Here is a 5,593-nt window from a genome sequence, read left to right as displayed (position 1 = left end):
ATATATTTCTATGTAGAAATGCATCGTAACTTTTCTGAAGACCTAATAAAATGCCGTCTCTTTATGCCACTACACTTTGTGTTTCCTGCCCAAAGCTCTCCAATGGGTCTATCCCCCCAGAATAAAATCCAAATTCCTTACTGTGTCTCAAGGCCTTGGTGATCTGTCCCATCTCCCAATCCAGCTCTCTCATCCTGCTGCTCCTTGAATATGCCAAGCTAGTTACCCCTCAGGGTCTTTGCGCTGGCTGTCATCACTGCCCGGAATGCTTGGCTAGATGTTCTCATGACTGGCTCCTTCTCAAATTGGCCCTTCAAGACACTCTGACCACCCCCTGAAATACCTCACCTGAAACAGTACATGCTTACTAGTCACTTGTTTACGTGAACCTGTGAGGGTCTGTTTCAGTATTAGGTCCCTATTACTTAGCTCAGTGCCTGAACAGAAACATTTGTTGAATGAATGCCCAAATATTTCCTAAAGCAATGCTTTGTGCAGGCTGTTACCCGGAGGAGGAAGTTGAGGCTGCAGGAGGCTTGCTCAAGGTCAAAGAGCTGGTGAAGCTCGTGCACACACACACACACACACACACACACACACACACACGTGTGTGTGTGTGCGCGCGTGCAGGCGGAGCTTGGTATGTGAAGGTAGGAACTGCCCCCTGACTGCTGATCCCCACAGACTTGGAGGTCCCCCTGGTTCTGCTGTCTTCTGGGCAGGAGTCAGTCCCTGACTGTCTGGCTCTCTCACATAGATATGAACTCAGGGTTTGGGGCCAGAAAGGGGCATGGTGGTTAAGCACTAGACTCCCACATGGCTGATCATGGTTCAAGTCCCAGACCTGGAGGCTTGCTTTCTCAATTTCCCTCTCTTTCTTTCTGTGTCTCTCTGGTGAGCAGACATGCCCTATGACAAATTAAAATAATAATAATAAATAAAATAATTCTTTAAAAAAAAAAAAGACTAGTGTTTGTCCAGTAGAAATACCATGTGGGCCACATAGGAGTAGGTCATTTTGAATTGTTTAGTAGCCACATGAAACAAAGCAAGTGAAATGAATTATAATCATATGGCTTATTTAACTCCCTATATCCAAAATGTTATCGTTTCAAGATGTAAATAATACAAAAATCAAAAATGAGGATTTTAAAAAATATGTACCTTTGTACCAAGTCTTCCATAGCCAGTGTGTATTTAACACTGACCGCATGCCACCATTTGGGCTTGCTGCATTTCTCGTGCTTGGTGGACACACGTAGCTAGTGCTTCTGTGCTGGACAGCCCTGGGGTAGCTACTCTTTGGGCCTTCATTTCTTGAAGTCATCAAATGTCCCTTAATACAGTTCTTTGTTTATAAAATAGTCCCAAAATGATTGTGGGCTCCTATGCTATTTTAAACTTCATTTCTGCTTGTGTATTTAAAAGAGAAAATAAAAATCTTTACTGGGGAATTAAAAACAGCATTGAAAATGCCTTTGCTCTCTGCTGGCAGCTTATCTTCCTTTCTGGGGAGTCTGAACTGGAAAGGCCTGATCCCTAGCCACTGGGGGCCCCAGGCCGCCTTAGATAATGACTTAATTAACGCCTGCACCGGGCACTTTTGATCTTCAAGGAGCTGAGCCCACACCGCTCAGGCTGCTTCTGGATTAATTGCCCAGAACGAAGAAAGCCTTGCCCAGAGATAAAGGGAAACGTGGTGTTTCGTCATTACAAATTGTTCTGAAATCCACTCTGGCACTGGGCAGAGGCTTGGATTCAGGCTCCCAGCCGGCTCCCACCTGCATAACCCAGCTGCAAGCAGCCAGCCAGCAGCGCCCTTGCTTGGCAGCACCTTGGCCCTGTAGGTGGCCATGCCAGGTGCAGGTCAAGGGCCTCCCATTTTCCAGATGAGGGAACTGAGACTGGACAGTAGAGGGACAAGTGACACTAGCAAGGCCAAGGTCAAGGGGCAGAATGCAGGCTGAACTTAGATGTGCCCTTCCCTCACTCCGGCCCTTGGGGATCAGGTGGGCGTGGGTTCCGGTGCCAGTGCCACTTCCTTGCTGCATGGCCACATTGTCCTCCGGGTTCCTGCCTGTTGGCTTTCAGTATAAATGCTGCCAGAGCAATTCCAATTTTGTGTATTTATAGAGATTACACGGAGGGACCTATGGGATGGGAGGCCTCACGGCTTGGGCTGCTGGGCAAATGACTCCACTTTCCCATCTGTAAAATGGGAGGGGGCCTAACTTGCTACTTCTCAGGGCTGTTGTGTGAATGTGAAATGAAATATCCAGAGAAAGAGCTTAGCACAGAGCCTACTACTAATAAATAACAACAATGACAGCAATAATTGAACCCTTACTGGTGCCAAGCCCAGGAAAGGCAACCAACCGTGATGCTGCGGTGGGGGTGGGGTGGGATGAATATTAGGTCAAATTCTAGCCAGTGCACAAAAAACGCGCTCGGTTCAGGGAGTGCCAGAAAGGTTGACAATGCTCTTCTCCCTGGGTGCCCGGGTCTTAGATGGTGGCAGGAGGAACTCAGAAAGGGCAGATGTCTGGACAGTCACCAGGGTAGCCCCCAGTCTCTCGACCTATTTGGAACACCTGACTCACCTTAATTATGGGTCGTGGGCACGTTGGGGCCCGCCGGGACGCCCAGGATAGGCCTCCAGCACAGGCTCCGGGGTGGGGGTGGGGGATCGGACATCCGGGGCCACCAGGTGTATCTTCACCTTCTCCATCAACACCTCTCCGCTCTCCAGGAGCTTTCTGCTTTGCCGGCTTCTTTAGCCAGGGGCCCTCTGGCTGACTTCTGGGCGTCCACAACCTCCCGGACACGCGCCTGCAGCCTGGGGGTCCGGTTGTGTGGAGGCCGCCCGAGTCTCCCTCTAGCACAAAGCCTGGAGTCTGCCCCAGGGTCTGCGCTTGTTTCCCGGGCTTGGGCGGGGATGCCCCGCGGAGCCTGGAACGCCGCGCCCACGCGCTGGGGCTGCAGCCGCCCACGCCTCCTCCGACTCCAAAGTATATTTAGCCTCATTATCAAATGTTTGCAGTGAACCGTGTGAACCGCCTAATAGCGGCTGGAAGTGAAACTCGATTCCCGGGCAGAAAAGAAGCATGTGACCGCTCCCATCAACAAGGATCACCGACAGGGCGGGCAGGGCAGGTACTGTAGCCCCAGTGTGCAGAGCCCTGCGGGTTTGAGAACCTGAAACCCACCTCTTCACTCAGCCCCTTTCTCCAGGAGCCGAATGATTGGAGTTTGAATGAGCGCAGTGCTAGGAGAGGAATCAAGGTCAGGGGAGGGGTCCTCGCAGGCGTGAGTTCTCATCCAAGTCCGTGACCTGTTGTTTAAGTGAGTCCTTCGTCTCCATTCCCAATTCTTGGAAGCTCAGCTTCTAGGTACCCATGTCTTGCTGTCTATTTCGAGGATCTGGGGAGAGTGGGATGGGACCCGTCAGGGGATTCCTGTCCATCACCAGGGTAGGCCTCCAGGCTCTAGGACGCGTTGTGCCCCGGAGTCTCCTCCAAAGGCGGCTGTCGGGCGGCTGCACAAGTTTTTGCCACCCTCGCGCGGCCGCTGTTGTCGTGGTCGCTATGACGACGAGTCGCGGTTTTATTTTTAATAGCGGCCGGCGATTAGCGAGATGCCTGCTCTGCTTTCCCCGAAGCTCAAGGGTCCCCGGGGTGATGCACCCAGACCCCGCCCTCGCTCCGGCGGAGACTTCCGTCCAAGGCACCCACCTTCCGTGACTTCAGATCTCCCCCAGAGGCTTGCAGTTCGAGCTGGGCCTCTCTATATTGCCAGGCTGGTAAGTGGAGCAGAGGGAAACACCTCCCTAAGCCTTTTGGCTCCCAGAGGCGTCAGGGACCCCCAGGAACCGGCAAGTCTCTAAGAGGGAGGTTGGTAAACGCGACCTGACTCTTTACTTCCTACACCCACTGTCACCTGGAGTCCTCCGATTGCCCTCTGCCTGAGAGGGATCCAGGCTTAGCGGGATACGCTGCGCACCACTCTGGGGATGAGAGGCAAGGTCGGACCTGGGTCCGGGCTGTGCGTGTTAGGAATCCTTCCAGTCCCTGGGTCTCCCGCTCCAAAGCAATGGACGGTTCAACCGGGATGGACATGGCTGGCTTTCAGGTGCTTCTCAACGTTTCCAAGCTTCCCTTGTTATGCCTGGGTCTTGCTTCCTCCTGATCACCCTAAGAGCGTACCCGATTGCGGGGATTGCTGCGTGGGTCTGAGACCCCCGAAGGCAGGGACATGGTAGGGTGCGGGGGTGGGGGGGGTGCTGCAGGTGTGCATAACCCAGTGAAAGGGCATGTGTAGAAGCCGGCCCACGGGGAGCCACTGGAGAGGCTCCGCCCCTCCAGGTATTTTGGGGAACACGAGCGCCCCCGAAGCTCCCTACAGACAAGGTCTTTGAAATGCCTGAACCGGCCGATCCAGGGATGAAAGACCGCCGGCAAGGCTGCGCCTTTACTGCCTTTGTCTGGCTGGAGGGCGGCGGGGGCTCGGGATTAATCCGCAGGAAGGGGGTGACAGTTGGGGAGGCCAGAATTCTCCTCGGACGCCCACCCACTTACGGGGGTCGTCTCCTAGACTGCAGGGGCTTAGGCCGTCTACTTTTGGGGTCCGAACAGCCTGCCCCTCCTCTAATCCTAGTACCAGGGTTTGTAACATTCTCGAGGAGGTAAATTGGCGGACATCTGGGCTCCGATTCCTCCTTAGCTGGGCGCATCCGCTCTTTGGCAGCGGGGAAGCCGTCCAGCAGCGCTCAGACTTGGGCCTCCGAGCGCATCGCTCCCCCGCAACGCGATCGGTGCTTAGCGTTGGCCGGAGGTGGCGCTCTGGGCGCCTCGCAGATGCCGACGCTTGAAGCACAGAACCCCGGGGTTCCTCAAGAGCTGCTCCCCCTTAAAATTTTTTCCCCTTCTCTTTCACTCCCTCCAGTTCCAATCTGGGAGTGCAGCCCACCTTCTAAAAGGGAGTGGGGACTCGGAGGCGCGGGGTCCCAGGGCCGAGATGAGGGAGGCTGCAGTCCCCTTCCCGGACCTGAGACTGCTGCCACCTCGAAATGTGGGTGGAGGTTCCTCATTTAGAAGCCCCAGGCTTCGGATTCTGGGCGGGGGCGCGTGGCAGCTTCCAGGTGAGTGCCCCAGACGCGCCCCTAAACCAGCCCCACCTCTCCCGAGACTCACTCCCCCTCCTTTTATGGAAAGGGGAAGGCAGGGGCCCGGGATACACTCGGAGAAAAGCGGCCCGAGCGCTGGGGAGCGCTGGGGGCCGGCTCTCTTGCCCTTTTTGGCGCAGTAGCTCTGGGCGCTGCCCTCTGCCGCCGCTGGGGCCGCTGGGCCCCGAGAGAGGCAAGCCGGCGACGGCGGCGCTTCTGCGGCGGCCTCCTCCCCTCTTCGCCCGTGCCGCAGGATTGCAGCTGGCACTGGAGGGTGGGCAAGCTCGAGGGAGGGGCGCGCGGGGAGCCCCGAAGCCTGTGCTCGAATCCGGCGCGGAGCTTTGATGGATCTAGCTGCTCGCGTGAGCGCGTGTGTGCTCACTGCAGCGGTGGTGGTGGCGGCCGGGCCCTGCCCGGTCCGCACGACCCCCG

Source organism: Tupaia chinensis, unplaced genomic scaffold (genome assembly GCF_000334495.1).
Source record: "Tupaia chinensis unplaced genomic scaffold, TupChi_1.0 Scaffold000052_1, whole genome shotgun sequence".
NCBI lineage: Eukaryota > Metazoa > Chordata > Mammalia > Scandentia > Tupaiidae > Tupaia > Tupaia belangeri.
This window is presented reverse-complemented; position numbering follows the sequence as displayed.